This window comes from Thermobia domestica, chromosome 12 (assembly GCF_964235325.1).
Source record: "Thermobia domestica chromosome 12, izTheDome1.hap1.1, whole genome shotgun sequence".
In the NCBI taxonomy this organism is placed as follows: Eukaryota; Metazoa; Arthropoda; class Insecta; order Zygentoma; family Lepismatidae; genus Thermobia; species Thermobia domestica.
This window is the reverse complement of record NC_137465.1, coordinates 185,577,862-185,595,181: the sequence shown is the minus strand read 5'-3', so window position 1 is coordinate 185,595,181 and position 17,320 is coordinate 185,577,862.

The following is a 17,320-nucleotide window of genomic DNA, read 5'->3' as shown; positions in this document are numbered from 1 at the left end:
CTGTAATCATTCCTGAGTACATGGCATGCATTTTTTTTTTGTACCAAGAGACTATAGATTTGATTCACAGTAAGATGAAAGCATCACCGTAATACGAATTCCACTTAAACTATAGGTCCATGTCTCATGTAGCCTCGCTGTTCAAAGTGGACGTTAAACTTTGATGAAGAAACAAATAATCTGATCTACTCTATACATCTATGGGAAATCAAATCTCACGTATCGAAGAGGAAACAAAAACTTTTCAGTCAGAGAGACATATCTATACGTATATAAATGAAAGCGACTACGTTTGTGACTTAACAACTCTTGAACCAACCGACCGATCTCGATCAAATTTTCAACAGAAGTGGGGTTTGGGCTGGGATGGTTTTTATTGTTTTACTTTGACGGTGCAAGTGACGGGGAGCGGATGGGGAGATATAAAATATGATCGAAAATAACCGATATTAATGTCGAATCCATAGTTTTCGGGGTGGCTAAGACGAATAGTGTCACTTCCGATCCCGTTCAAATCCAAATTCACCCCTTTATGTCAAAATGAAATATATTCTTCCCGTGCGAAGAACGGGTATTCTGATATATATTCAAGGGATAATTTTGGAACAGGGAGGCCAAAATCAGGTAAAATCACCATGTTTACAGGAGAAATGAGTTGATGTTACGTAAGTATAACTACTAAGTACTAACATAACATAACCTAAATTAAGCTAAACTACCCTAACCTAACCTAGCCTAAACCATCAAAAACACAGAAAATATGGGAAAAAGTACGAATTTTAAGCAAGAATTCTGGTTCCCCAAATCCAAATATACTAACCTAACCTAAACTTAACTAACCCATACTAACCTAACCTATCCAAACCATCAGAAAATACAGAAAATATAGCAAGAAAGCACGAAATTTAAGCAAAATATTCTGGCCTCCCACTTCCGAAAATGTGCCTATATATATATATATATATATAGATAGATAGATAGATAGATAGATACAGGGCCGGATTTAGGGGGTGCACCGGAGCACGTGCACCTCCCCCCCTCCGTTCTGAACATACACAATCTAAAGTGAGAAACTGGCAGTGGAAATAGCTTTACTTTCCTAAAATTTCATGTCATGTTTCCGTTTCTGGCTTAAAAGAAAACGGTTTTGCTACACATAATAGTTTAAGTCAGTTCCTCATACACATTACAGATGCGTAAAGGCATTTTTTAAAAAATAAATTTCATTCAAATGTACTGATAGTTATTGGTGCACCCCTCTAAAACGTTTGCAAAAGTGTGAAAATCATACCTAGTATGGTGTGGGGCCTCCTTTTGCGTCCAAAACAGCTTGGATCCGACGTGGAATGGACGTATACAGCTCCTGAATCGTGGTGTGTGGAATTTTGTACCATTGTTACTGTAAAACATGCTCCAGTCCTTAAGGGATGCTGGTCGAGGGTAATGATACGGAACACGCCTTTCTAACTCAGACCACAATGGCTCAATGATGTTCAGATCTGGTGATTGTGGGACCCAGGGGAGGTGTGATAGCTCCTGGCCATGCTCCTCAAATCATTATTTCACCGTTTTTGCAGCGTGACAGGGTGCCAAATCATCTTGGTAGATGCCATCACCACCAGGGAACAATATTAGGGCAATGGGTAGAACCTGGTACTCCAAAATGGTCTCATACGCCTTAGCATTCATCATTCTATGCAGAGCTATGATGGGACCTGCGGAAAACCACGATATCACTGCCCATACTGTAACAGAACCACCCCATGCTTTACAGTTGGGAGCAGACAGTCTATTTCATAGGCCTGCGGCGGTGTTCTCCATACGTAAACACGACCGGTTGTTGGAAACAAGGTGAAGGTCGATTCATCGGAACACATTACGTGTTTGCACTGCTCATGAGTCCACGCCTTGTGGTCCTTGCACCACTGGATACGCTTCTTCGCATTTAATGCTGTGACCAGGGGTTTGGCGATAGAGGCCCTGCCATGAATTTTCATTTTATGAAGTTTCCGTTGCACTGTTTTCGATGAAAGCGGGTTCTGTAGGTCGGAACTGAGTTCAGACGTAATTTTCATTGCAGTTGTCTTCTTTTTAGCTGCTACAATCAGTTTTAAATGCCCTCCGGTCCCTATCTGAAAGGATTGTCTTTCGACTGTTGTGCTTTGCAGACGTCGTTTGCCCATGAATTGTGTATGCCCTCGTGACATTGGACACAGTGCCTCTGAAGCTCCAACAAGACGGGCACCAACAATCATGCCTCTGTGGAAATCTGTCAGGTCGACCATTTTATCGCACCACTTTCACACCACGACACTCACAGGTGAACTAGTTACTGCTGACGGAAGAGGAAGGTCCACATGACACATTGAAAACAAAAAAACAAAAAACGACAGGCAACCGCAACACGTGTTGTACAGTGGAGGGCCAAACTTAAGTGTCCTATATGAAGTGCTTTTAGATTTTTTTGTTTATCCCCAATATATATATATATATTCAAATACAAGTAGGTGTTATATATTACTTGGAAAATAGTATAACATCTATGATTATAATTAAGGTTCCACTTTCAAAATGCTGTATAAAATGATCAACTGATCAAAATGACTTCAAATTTGAACTGAATACACTTGAAGAAGGGGCAAACGGTATGGCATAAGAAAACATTTTCAATTTTTGTTTTAAGTCGATTGAAGAAGATCGCCCACGCCTTGAGTGTGTCGTCTGTGGGGAGCAATATTCCAATGAAACAATGGTACCAAGAAAGTTAAAACGTCATTTTCATATTAAGCATGTCAATTCAAAAGATAAACCGTTGGTGTATTTTAAAAGAATCATGTCTCAAGAACTCTTCAAGCCAAAATTTTCACTAAACAAGTTAGCAAATCTGATAAAGCACAAGAAGCACGCTATGCTGTGGGTGAAATAGTTGCTTAAAGAAGATGAATCCCCATACAACAGCTGAGTTTGTAATTTTGCCTGTTCCGAAATTGTAAAAATAATGTTTGGGGAAGACTTCAAAAAACAAGTAAAGAAAATTCCTATGTCAAACAATACTGTTAGTGCACATGCATATCTAATAATATTGATCTCAAATTATAGAATTATTCCATTAGGTTGACTTTTTTTCTATGCAGTTGGGTGAGTCAACTGACGTCACAAATCAAGCACAGTTAACACTCATGATGAAAGCATTATTGAACAGTTTTTATTTTGTAAAGCGCACTCCCAAACAACTAAGGGACAAGATCTATTTGATTTAGTAAATGATTATTTTGATGCAGACGATTTGTCATGGAAATCTTGTTTCAGTATTTGCACTGATGGTGCTCCTTCTATGACAGGTTCTGCAAAGGGATAAAGGTATTAGCAAAGCAAAAGAATATGGAAATGATATTTACACATTTTCTCCACAGAGAAGCACTTGTTTCAACATCACTTATTCCTGAACTTGCAAAAGTATTAAATCAAGTGTTAAAAATGGTTAATTACATAAAACCAAGACCTCTAAAAACAAAATTATTTCAGATCTATGTTCTGCAATGGATTCAGAATACAGTCAGTTGCTTATTCACACAGAAGCATTGCTGTAGTCCTAAAATTTGCAGAGGGTATACGCTGTTTTGTGATCATTCGAGCAACCCACATTATGCTTTATTTTTTGTTTAATTATGCTTTATTTTTTTCCAAATTATGCTTTATTATGCTTTATTGTTAATTTCAATCATTGTTTAAAATTAATCGTGTATAATGTATAATATTTACTATACGTTAAATAATCTAAATATTTTGATCTATTTATTAATATGTTATGAAGCAATTTCTTTTATATTTAATGAACTTTCTACTTAATGTACTGTAAAGAGATATGCTTTGCTCGAATCAGTCTTTTCTATCACTTGTGGGCACCTTAGAGGTGCATATATACAGAAAGAGAAAGTATACAGAAAGGTGCACAAAAAATACAGAAAGTGCTCAAGTTCAAGAGGTACACATAACAATATAGTGTGGAGTTCTTCTGTATTATTTATTGTTGGCGGAAAGTTTTCTTCTTTTCTTTTTTCTTTTCTCCACATCAAAGGATTACACCGAAAAATTTAAAGAAATAAAAATAAGCTTTTCATTGCTACATTGTTATGTTCTCAGTGATTTTGCATTGTAAATATTTTTTTAAAAATATTAATATAGTATATGTTAAACTTGCAGCTAAATAGAATTTCCAAGAATTATGCTATATATTTTAAATTACGTTTCATGCTTTATTTTCTAAAATTATGCTTTATTATGTTTTTAAAATTAGTTTCTTCTGGACCCTTAGACAACCACAACCATGTTCAACATACCAACCATATGTATAAATTGCTATTATGCTTTTTATGCTTTTTATGCTTTTGGGTTGCTCTAGTGATCATGTATGATTGTCACCAAAACATAGAAGGCACTTTTTAATGAACAATGTAAAACACATGTATTAATTCAATTAAAATATAAAGGAATATTACTGTTTTATAGTTTAAAAGTATTTCATGGTATTCTCTTGATGACACTTCTTACTTAAATCACCACTTCCCAAAACTTCCATCAACCATTCACGGCACCATTCCATCCATTCCTGCTGAGTGCGCGTGCCCTTCACTCCTCCGTCCTATGGCTCCGGGTCCGTGTGTTTTAAACCACAAACCCATTTATCATAATAGGCATTAGCAAGGTTGGCATCCAAAAAAAGCAGTCCACATCCGAGGGTTATCTTTCTACTGTACTCTATCGTAGGTTTTAAATGTCGGGTGATCGGACCAACACAAACCCCACATAGAGGACCAGCCCTGCTCGCAAGTAAGGTGGTTGTCTCGTGGTCGCATATTGTAAAGATTTTATACACTCAAAGAACAGCTTTTCCTATTCCTTCTGTCAGAAGAAAGTGAATATGCCGATTTTCTCAGTAATGATTCTTGGTGCAACAAAGTTGCTTTTCTTGCCGCCATATTCCAAACATTGAATGCACTGAACAAAAACATACAGGAAAAAAAAACGAAAATATACTAACCTCAAGTAACAAAAAAAGTCAACTCATGCTCATTTAGGAAGCAACTCTCACTTTGGGAGGACAAAATTAGTAAGCAAAACAAATGTGACATTTTTGAGCTTACAAAATGCTGTAAAATTGGCACAAACCTCTCAAAATTCATTTCAAACACATTGTCTGTTGTGTACCAATGTTGAGAAATATTTTCCTACGCTTGAGTGGACTTCACTTGACTAGGTGAGGGACCCGTTTGAGCCTTCTGTCCTACCGTCAGCAGAATTTAATGTCCGGGAAGAAGTGAATTGGTCGATGTGAGGAATGACTGAGGTTTGAAGCTCCAGCACTTACAGCAAGACAGGGCATCATTCTGGATTTCTCTCCGGCAGCCCTATTTTCACAAATGCTGTGAAAGTTCTCATTCCCTTTCTACATCCTACTTAAGTGAAGCTGTATTTTCTGCAATGAACACAATTAAGTGTAAGAAGAGGTCACAACTGTTATCTCCGGAACACGAGTGAGGGTGTATTTAACAACTATCGGTCCACAATTGAAGAAGATTACGAAAGAACATCAAGCTCAAGTTGCACATTAATTTTGCTTCGTGCACCACCTCGTTTTACTTATTTTTATAAAAATTATATTAGACCTATTATTAAACAATTGTAACCTTTAATTAATATTATTGAAAAATTGTTACATTACTAATATTATTGAACAATTCTAACTTTCATATAACATTTAAAAATTGTAATGAATATTAATCATGTTAATAAATTTTAAGTTCCATACTGTGTTACTTTTCTGTACATTTTTAATGTCAATGTAAAAGTATTTGTCATTATTATGACAATTATTGCTGCAGACTATTTCGTAACTTGAAATTTTAAAATATCGCTCAATCCTTTCGACAAAGCAAACATGCATACAAGTTACATACATTTGTGTTAAAGGTAAAAGAGGTTAAAGAGGAAAGGTAAAGGTAAAGGAAAAGGTAAAAAGGTAACGGTAAAAGTTACAAGAGATTTGTTTGTTCGTTCGTTATTTAGTGATCTTCCTTCTTAGTGAAAGGTTGGATGCAGTTTTCGAAAAAGAAAGTGTATTTTTAAAAACCTGAGTTCTATTTCATTGCAATTGTTTCCTATTTTTAAATTACAAGAACAAGTCAAAAATTATCTACAATTTTCATTCTACAGTTTATTTATATGAAGCTAGGATTATACTATGCACATCATTTTCTACATAATCTCCCTCCTTACTAATGCACTTGGCCCAACGGTCAACGTATTCCGTATTCCTTCCCAATAAAAGGTTTTCGGTTGGTCGTGAAGCCACTTTTGCACCGCATTTTGCACGTCTAAATCTGAGGCAACCGAAGCTCGTCGTGGATGATTTGATGGACAGAGTCCTGACTGATGTTCAAAGCAACTGCTACCTCATCAATAGTGATTCGCCTATCCGCCAGAACCATCTCTCGAGCTTTCTGAATGTTGTCATCTGTAGTGGAGGTTGATGGCCGTCCTGCTCCCTTTTCATGCGTTACACTTGTTTGATCATTTTTAAACTTCTCGAACCACAAAAACACAGTTTTACGTGATAGTACACTTCTCCCATATTGCGATGATAGTCTGCGATGAATGTCTGGCCCTTTGACACCCTCCGACCAGAGGAATCGGATCACTGCTCGTTGTTCCTCTTTGGTGCAAACTTCTAATGGAGCAGCCATAATATATCTGCAACAGAAGGAAGAAAAATGGAGAAATTAAGATCACACTTTCACACCATTAAACAGTATAACAATAAAATATGCGAGGACAGAAGTCAAAGTGCGCAATGTAAGAAAAGTTATGACAAAAGTGTAGATAATTTTTGACTCGCCCTCGTAGAATGAAAAATAAGCATAATGATTTAGCACAGGAGAAAAACAGTTATCGAGTTTCTCCTCTGTGAGAAGATCACTAATCACAGAAAAAATACCACGGTATTTTATATTTACAAATAATATTTCCAATAATAATATGTATGAGTATGCCGCGAGAGTTCAAGTTACACCCGTAGTGTGCCTCAAGTTGAAAATGGTTGGGAAGCGCTGTAATAATATATAGAATGAAATAATAACAAAATAAATAAATAAATTGAAACAATAACGAAGATATAACATATCGAGATACTATCGAAACTAAGAATTTAACATAACATATTTGGTAAAATGCGAGCGCGTGGAACATTTCCGACACTTGTCATAACCTAAATATTGCAAAGATGATCACGGCAATTGGCCACAAAAACAGGATTGTAACGAACAAAAACTGATTTCTCAACGCTTAAAGTTGATTTCAGGGCCTCTTGAATTTCATATCCTTGGCAGCGTCCCTAAAATTAGATAAGAAATCACTGACCACTATTATTTTTCTATAAGTATGTCTACGGCGTATCTGCTGGCCATATAACCACACCACTGCCTTTGTAATTAGTACACTAAGCACACAGAGAACAAAGCATAAGTCTAGAATATAATAAAATGTATACTTAGCTAATTATTTTTCTCTGAGTTTGCTCATAAATGATTCAGTATTTTAGTTTCTTCTTCCGAGTTTTATTCGAGTACAATCTTTCTTTGTCTGCTCCTTCATATTTTAGGGGGTGGCTTTTATTCAAGCTACTACGGTATATATTTTCCCATGCTTCTTGACCCCTATAAGAACTCAGTAATTTTCATTGAAGTTTTTGTAACCGTAGTATCAATTTTGTATATACTTCATAACAGAATAGTACAGTCTAATAGATGACATTTTTTTTTCTCCATTTGGTTTTTATGATTGGCTGAGGTATCCTGAAATACCGGTGTTTGCCGTCAAAAAGTTAATGACACGAAATTGACGAACTTATGTAAACGAAAGACAAATCCAAGTTCCTTTTAAGTACAAGAGGAACTCAGTCATTAAGCTATTATCACCATAAAAATGTAAAATTATATCATAGTTCAAGGAAAATACATTGAGTAATAATAAAATCAAGATTACTACATAATTGAATAAATATCGGTAGAATTCTCAAAGCATTCTCGATGGTTTAGTATTATAATTCGTCTAGTAATATTAATGAATAAGCCTGATATCTGTTGGACAAAAAATAAAGTTTTACACTTTTTTTTTGATAGTGATTGGATGTTCTCTCTACCAAAACTACACAAGTAGAATAATACGTACACGTAGTTTGATGGTCCAGTAGCTCCAACGGTACTCATTTTCCCAAGTGCTTGGGTGCAATCCCCAGAAATATATTCTCCCCGTCGAAAAGAAGTATTAGAGAAGAGCGGATAAGACAAAAAGTATAGACCAACTTGGCTGCACAAACGCTTCCTTTCGGAGTTATAGGCTGGAGAAAACATGAAAAAATGAACTTAAAAGGTCCATAACTCCAATACTATGGGACCTACCGTAGTCGGGTCAAGACTTTATTTAGGAACTAGTATGTGCCCTATCCAAATATCCATGTTTCAAAATCCTGCAGCGCATCCGGAACAATTTTTATAGAGGTAGTTGTGAGTACTTCAATTTATAAGCCCGTAATCAAACAGCCTCTACAAAAATTGTTGTGTGAGTACCTTAGGATTCTGAAACATGTATTTTTGAATAGGGATGCGCACGAGACAAGATTTGAGGCTGTCTCGTCTCGAAAATGTGCTGTAAAAGTGATGTATCGAGTCGAAAAACGTAGGTCTATATTTTTCTATTGGAAGAGCTGTGTCTCGACTCGAATTTTCTCAGGAAAATTCTGTCTCTACTCGTCTCGTGCACATCCCTATTTTTGAATAGTGCACATATTAGTTCCTAAGTGAAGTTTTGATCCGATACAGTAAATTCCATAGTTTTGGAGCTATGGACCTTTAAAGTTCATTTTTTCATGTTTTCGGCAACCTATAACTCCGAAAGGAAGCATTTGTGCACCCAGGTTGGTTTATACTTTCGTCTTATCTTGGCGTCAATCGCCTCTCGAATGTAGTCGGTGTTGTTTTGAAACTCCCTGTATAAAAATGATCGAAAATGACTGATATTAATGTCGAATCCATAGTTTTCGGGGTCGCTGAGATGAACAGTGACACTTCTGACGCAGTTTAAATTCAAATTAAGCCCTTTATGTCCAAAATGGAACGTACTCTCCCAGATCGAAAATGAAATGAAATCTTTAAGTTTTACGTCCCACAGTTATGCCGGCTAGGCTAAAGAAGACGGTGGAATGAAGAAAGTGGGAGGAAACGGGAGAAATGATACAGGGTATTTCCTTGTACCAGATGTTTTCCTTTTTCTTTAACATATATACCAAATAATGTGAGAATTGGAATGGTGCTCTCCACATTAAAACAATATGTAAAAAGTCCTAGTAAAGTAGCATGTTTGCAAAAAACCTACGTATCAGGAATCTCTTGAGCTTTATTCGCCATAGTTGTAAGGATTTTAAGGATTGAAGTAAATAGAAATCTAAAGGCATTTAATTATTTACTGAATACTGCGGATAAAGCAGTTATCTCCAGACAAACTGCCAGTTCTTGCAAGATCACCAAAGAAATATGGGATTATGATGGAAGATGAGCTAATTCCGGACGATTTTCGTCCAGAAGAAATCATAACACAGGACGCCTTTTCAATAGTACTAGGAGAAAGTGTTGGCCTTGATTGTGGTTGCTGACTGTTCATTTCTTTTGTCTTACGATCACTAGTGTTGAATAATATAGTATAGTGTCCACTGTTTCTGGCCTCTAAAAAGTTGTTCAAATATTTTGTTGGGTCAACTTTTGTGGTAACCATGTTTCAAAGCGATTGATATAAATGACACGGGTATCATTTGGGGCTCCAGGGAGTGCAATTGACACCTTGAGTGCGAGATTTATATACAGTTGATCAATAGGATAATGATATAACAACGAAAACATGAAGCTCTACCTACATCACAGGATTGTGCCCCTTCCACAACAAAATCTGAAATGACGATGTCTCACTAATCTAAATTATTTTTATCCTTGATTTTTTAGTATGTTGTACTCTACAGATGGTATTCCTGGTAAAACTTGATAAGCCCTATGTAGACTACTAGGTGCCCGAGCTGGAAATTGATAACTGTAAAAGGATTTTTTTAAAAATATTAGCTCAATATTCGTAGTTAAAGTGTATCAACAATTCGTAGTAATTTATTCAACGGTTTTAACAGCGTATTTTCAATCACATTCTTAGTTCTTCATTAAGCCTGTTCATTATTTTGGAAATACATAAGATGTATGGGTTGCCATGGCAATGGTGTGTTAGGGCAAACCCTATACTACATCAGGAGCAGTAGAACTGGAGTTTGCAATAAAGTGGGTAAACGATGGTAGTCAAGTACGCCGATCCTGGGGGGAAGGGGGCAAAGCTCATGTGGGCCTCCCTGTATTTTTATGAATATGTATTTTTCTTCTTATATGTATTTTTTATGAATGGGCCTTCCCAAAGGTACAGAGAAATCGGCGCCCTTGATGGTAGTATAGGGTAAATTAGAGGAAGAATCTGAGTGAATGTCAAAAGGGTGTTCTCGAAATCTGTGTTATGAAGCGGTGAGTACCGCTGTGCACACGGAGTGCTGCATTTTCTTTCGAGACACCTGCAATATGAACAATTTCGGAGCCTGCATCCTTTGTTCATGCAGCGGAAACCCAAGCACAATTTGAAATATTTCTGACTTACGAACCTTAATTTGTTGTGGCACAGACGCCAAACAACTTCATTTCTGTATTGATCTTCTTGTCGATGAATCGGGTGGTATTTCTTCAAAAATTCAATAGTGAATTGTTCAGAATAAAATATTCGAAGAAAGTTGCCCTTTGTTAAATCAACCAATTCAGGTCATATTCCATCGTTAGTTTTCTCTGTTGTGAGCATTGGTTTTTGCCACTGTTTCATTTACTCCTATTTATGTGGCAGTGTTTGCATTAGTTAAAAATAATCTTATCAGATTACCAGCGAGGAAAAGACATAATCCTTCTTTGCAAGGAAGGATAACTAAATCTGTTACCATATTTGAAAAAAAAAAGCCTCATGAAGACATTTGCTTCCAAACAGTACAACTGATCATTTACTTCCGAGCTGTTCATGGAAATTACACTAAGTTCCTACAATTTATTCATTTTCAACTTTAATTATTACAAAGTTGATAAAAGAAGCATTTATGACTCTAAAAGACACTAATAATGAAATAATTTTAGAAAAGGGGATTACAAACCACAGGGCCGGCCTTAGGTAGTGCGGGGCTCAATTGAGAACATTTTGCGGGGCCCCAGGTTTACAATTAACTTGCACCAAGGTCTGTAGAACCAATATATATATATATATATATCTTGGTTCTACAGACAAATGGTCCCAATCGGGCCCCCGCACCACCTATATATATATATATAGGGCGTTTGAAAACAATACCGGCAACGTTTTTTAGGGGATTCCTGACACCAAGATAAGATAAAAGTATTGACCAACCTGGGTTCACAAATACTTCCTTTCGGAGTTATCAGCTGCCGAAAACATGAAAAAAGTGAACTTTAAAGGTCAATAACTCTAAAACTATGGAACCTACCGTAGTCGAGTCAAGACTTCACTTAGGAACCAATATGTGTACTATCCAAAAAATATGGGAATTTGGCTACGGGTATATGATTTGAAGTACTCACCAACTACCTCTATAAAAATTGTTGCGGAAGTACCGCAGGATTCTGAAACTTGGATATTTGGATAGGGCACATACTAGTTCCTAAGTGAAGTTTTGACCCGGCTACGGTAGGTCCCATAGTTTTGGATCTTTAATGTTCATTTTTTCGTGTTTCGGCAGTTTGTAACTCCGAAAGAAAGCATTTGTGCACCCAGGTTGGTATATACTTAATGTTTTATCTTGGTGTCAGAAATCACCTCCGAAATGTTGTCGGTGTTGTTTCGAAACATCCTATATATATGATGTTCGAAGCTGAGCCGGTTCTTTGTGATGTTATGGACAAAGGACCAATTTGAGAAAAGTCTTTCAATTTGCGCTGAAGATGCTAGGATGTTCAGTAACTTCATAGCAAATTCCGACAACTCCTTATGTTGCCGAGTAGCGAAATACCAGAATGTGCGTGGTGTTGTAATTCCCTTCTTCATAAGTTCTTCAAATTTTCCCCGATATTGCTGGTAGCTAGTTATTCCTGAAGGGCCGAGGTTTTCCAACAGAAACTCCTCTACTTGTTCGTGATGCTTTTCTCAGACATTGCAGAAAGTCGTCACAAATGGAGACCACGAAGGTTTACCATTGTTGTATTGCACAATAGTTTCTCCCACGACTTCTCTAGCCTAAAACTTTTCTCGATTACAAAGGGTTTAAAACAGGAAACATGATGAAATGGGTTTTGAACAGTCACGCGTGCAAACCGTATTATACAATGCTACTTTACAAAGCCAATACAAAATTCCCAGTTTATGCTTACGGATTAAGTTTTGCAAAATCCAGCTAGATTCCATACAATTTTAGGAAGATTTTTTTAAAGCTCAGCGCGTAGAACGTTTTCATTTAATTTGTAGACCTGTTTCTAATTTTTTACTTACTATACGTTCCGGTATTTTACGTAAATTACGCGTTTTTACGCGTATTTTACTCATCGATTATTTTACGCGTCACGTAGAAAACCTTTTTTACGCGTAATTACCCAACCCTGGTTGTAGATCTACATATATAGGTCTAATATATATATATATATATATATATATATATATATATATATATATATATGGTGCTTTCTCTGCTGGTCAAGTGGTTAGCGCGTGCGCCTGTGGTGTACATAGTCTCGAACCCGATTGCCGGTGGGAGAGCACACACAATTTAATTTCATAAACACTCCCTTTCATTAGTTTTCCATCTCCTAAGAACAAATCCTGGGACGTCAAAGATAATCGAAATGTGGAACAAGAACACCATAGACAATATTATTTTGCATGGGATGCCATTATCAGAAGTCACCTAGTAGCTTTCCGTTTGCAACCATTTAGAAATACGAAAATATACACGATTTTCAAAATGGCTGGAAACCGAAAGCAGATAGGTGAGTCGTGATAGCGGAATCTCATGTAAAATAATATTGTCTAGGGTCCTCTTGTTCCACATTTCGGTTATCTTTTATCTATTTGAAGGCATCACATAATTACTGTAAAACTAGTGGTATTTTAATTTCACTGTGATTGGGCCTCTTAAATAGTGCGTGAAAGTTAATAGATTAAACACATATAAGGTACATCCTATCCTAATCCTAACTACTGTATATATAAAACTACATGAGCTGACATAAATTATTGAGCACTTCCTGTAGGGATACAATGATTAAATTTGGCATGACTGTAGCTTTCCGGAACTAACCCACAGGAAAATTGTCAAAAGTGAATATTTTTAATTTTTAGGGAGTCTAAAGAGGGGATGAAGAATTTCCCCATGTTATTTAAATGAGACTTTTTCTGGACCTATAATCTCATGTTTTAGGTACTTAGAATTGGAATAAAAACTTCAAATTCGGTATGCTTGTACGTTTTCGTTAGCTTTACCTAAGTGAATCATCAGAAATGAAAATTTCTAAACGTAAAGTGGTTTTATGGGGAACTGAAAAATCTTTCCAATGTTATTTATATGGGATGTCTTCTATACCCCAAAATGTTTAGGCACTTCCGGCAAGATTAGAATGATGAAATTTGGCATGATTGTAGCCTTCCAGGACTAACCGACAGAAAAATTGCCAAAAGTAAAAAATTCCAACTTTAGAGTGGTTTTATAGGGAACTGAAAAATCTTTCCCATGTTATTTATATGGGACACCTTTTACACCCTCAAATTATTGAGCACTTCCTGCAGAGCTACAATGATTAAATTTGACATTATTATAGCTTTTCGGGACAAACCCACAGGAAAATTGCCAAAAGTGAATATTTTTAATTTTTAGGGGGTCTAAAGAGGGAATGAAGAATTTCCCCATTTTATTTAAATGAGACTTTTTCTGGACCTATAATCTCATGTTTTAGGTACTTAGAATTGGAATAAAAACTTCAAATTCGGTATGCTTGTACGTTTTCGTTAGCTTTACCTAAGTGAATAATCAGAAATGAAAATTTCTAAACGTAAAGTGGTTTCATGGGGAACTGAAAAATCTTCCCAATGTTATCTCGTATATGGGACGTCTTCTATACCCCAAAATGTGTAGATACTTCCGGCAAGATTAGAATGATGAAATTTGGCATGATTGTAGCCTTCCAGAACTAACCGACAGAAAAATTGCCAAAAGTAAAAAATTCCAACTTTAGAGTGGTTTTATAGGGAACTGAAAAATCTTTTCCATGTTATTTATATGGGACATATTTTACACCTTCAAATTATTGAGCACTTCCTGTAGGGCTACAATGATTAAATTTGATATGATTGTGGCTTTTCGGGACAAACCCACAGAAAAATGCCAGAAGTGAATATTTTTAATATTTAGGGGCTCTAAAGAGGGAATGAAGAATTTCCCCATGTTATTTAAATGGACCTTTTTTTGAAGTATAAGATAATTACAGCGCTACCGTATTTGACAACGAGGTATTGCTGACCGCTTTTGACCCGCTACATTCACAACAACGCACATTCACCGTATCTGTACGCATCCCTGGCCTGCTCGAGATACCTCTTTCCAGATGGCGTGACAGGCGTAGTGATGGGCAGTGGGAATATTCCCGGTGGGAAGGAATTTAAAAATGGGAATATTCCCGGGTTTTTTCCCTGGCCTATAAATTCCCGGGAAGGAATTTATTTCCATTTCTTTAGTTAATCTTCCAAATTATAAGAACCATATGACTAATTACTTCTTTTAATATATTATGATTTACTTCCAGGTTTTAAAGAGCTTGGATTTTAAAAAAATTAAAATTATTTGACGGTACTTTATATAACTAACAATATGATTTTTTAAGTTCTATTTCCATTTGCACTGAAAAGTAAGGTAATTGTTTAGTATTGGGGGGGCCAAACCTAGCAAAAAGTAGGATGATTTATGGAAGAAATGAGTTGATAGTGATGTTCAAGTAGTCATATCGAAATTTTTTTACGCCAGTAGGGGATTTATACAAAACGGAAAGGTAAGTGGAAGTGATTTATGTGAGAAAAGAAAGTGAATTTTTGGTAACGAATATAGAGAACAACGTGCCATGCGGGGCTCTAACCCGTCTTCATTCGCGAACGCTCGCTCTGCAATGCTGTCTGAATTTAATGTTGGTAACGTAATTTAACGTATGAAACCATAAAACTATCGCATTGGAATAGAATATCGCAAAAAGTAGGTGCAAAAGCTGGCCCCCAATGCTAATGAACAGCCAAAATTAGCAAAGTACTAATTTACAAATGTACTTTGGTAATGAAAAGGAACCATTTTGTAAAGTAATTTAGAATTATATGTAGAAATAGAGATGAAGTATTATTAATAAACCCTGAACCACCATTAGTAATAGACGTCGGTCTGTCTCCTCTCTCTGACTCGAATTTCTGAAGAGGTACTCGGACTTCTTTTACATGTTAATTAACGTATGGAATTACGAAGAATAGGTAGAATGAAAGAACGTGTATGGCAATGTTACGTGCTAAAATATAAAGATAAGTAAGTATCTTGCAAATTTTGTAAACATAAATATGTATGCGCAAATGTTGATAAATTGGTGAGACATGTATCTTCTAGCATTTACCCAATCTAATTGCTTCATAACATTAATAAATGTAATGTGTTCATAACACCAGTAATAGAGTCAAGTTGAGAAAATCCACTTACATATAAATTTAAACTGTTACTATATAATTTACTATATAATTTTTTCACACATATTTAATTGATAGAACATATTATAAATAATATACATTTATGCGTACTTTCTAAATATAATATAGTGTTAATAAAGTAACATAGTACCGTTTAGAATATACATTTTAAAGAATCCTCTGTGGACAACAGTAATAATATGATGTGATATAAAAATTAATTGAACTTTGAAATCATAATATAGTAACGGAATGCAATTTTCTTTCTGAATGAACATAAATTCCCGGATAAATTCCCATTTTGGGAATCTTCCCGAAAAATATCTTCCCGGGAATTTATCCATCACTAGACAGGCGTACCTGACGCACGACGACCTTGGCTTCCTAATCATTTCCTACACACTGCAAATTTCGTACTTTTGCGATTACTCCTTCTGGGTGTTGCAATTTTAATGGCGAGCAGTTTATAATTATTAGTTATCCAGGCGTAGCCAGGATTTCATTTTGGTGTGGATCCAGGGGTTCTCCCACGGAAAGTTTTCGGCAATGGGAAAATTAAAACGCAATTTTAGGGTTTCTTTAACAACTTTACAATTTTCAGGGGTCTGGAGCTCTCAGTGTTTGGTAATGTTTGATAATTTGGGGGCTGAAAACGTAATTTTATGTTTTATTTCAACATTTTTTTTTAAATTTCGGGGTGGAGGTTAATAAAACAAGTAGTATGACTCTGTCGTTTTCAGATATGATATACTAATATTGTAGACAGTGTTGGCAAGGTAATTTACTTGTTACGTATTTTACATAAATTACGCGTAATTTACTAGTAATATACGTCATGTAGAAAATCAGTTTTTTACGCAGACGTAGAAAACTATATTTCTTTCATTAAAACTAAGATAATTTTGAATAATCGGTTACATTGTAAGCTTGGGTTTCTTATTTAAGCATTAAAACATTATTATCTTCTAAAATTATATTGAAAAGTAATGATTTTATGCCAAATCATAGTAATAAAAGATAATTTTGGATAGCCCCCCGCCGGCCCACTACTACTTTCCACCTATTAGCACACACACAAGCACAACCACCCAACATACAAGCACACACATTAAAAATATACGTTGGTTCGGATATGTTTGAAAGTATCAAGTAACCTTTTGATTATAACAATTTATTGCTGTACCTTTGCAGCTTTTAATATAAAACTCGAAACATTTCAGTATACTTTGAAACTAATATTAGAAAAGAAAAAGAGATTGACAATTAGGCTGATTTTACCTTCATATTACACACTAACACACACACATAATTGATACGAAAAATTTTGAACAGAATATTGAAATAATGAAATTTTAGAATAAACTGATTTGTTTTTCTTCCACGTCCCAGCGATACTATATATACCACTTCACTTAGCACTGGGACATATTGAATTTTCGATGTAAAAGTTATTAGATTCTCATTTTAAACACACAACTGAAGAAATATA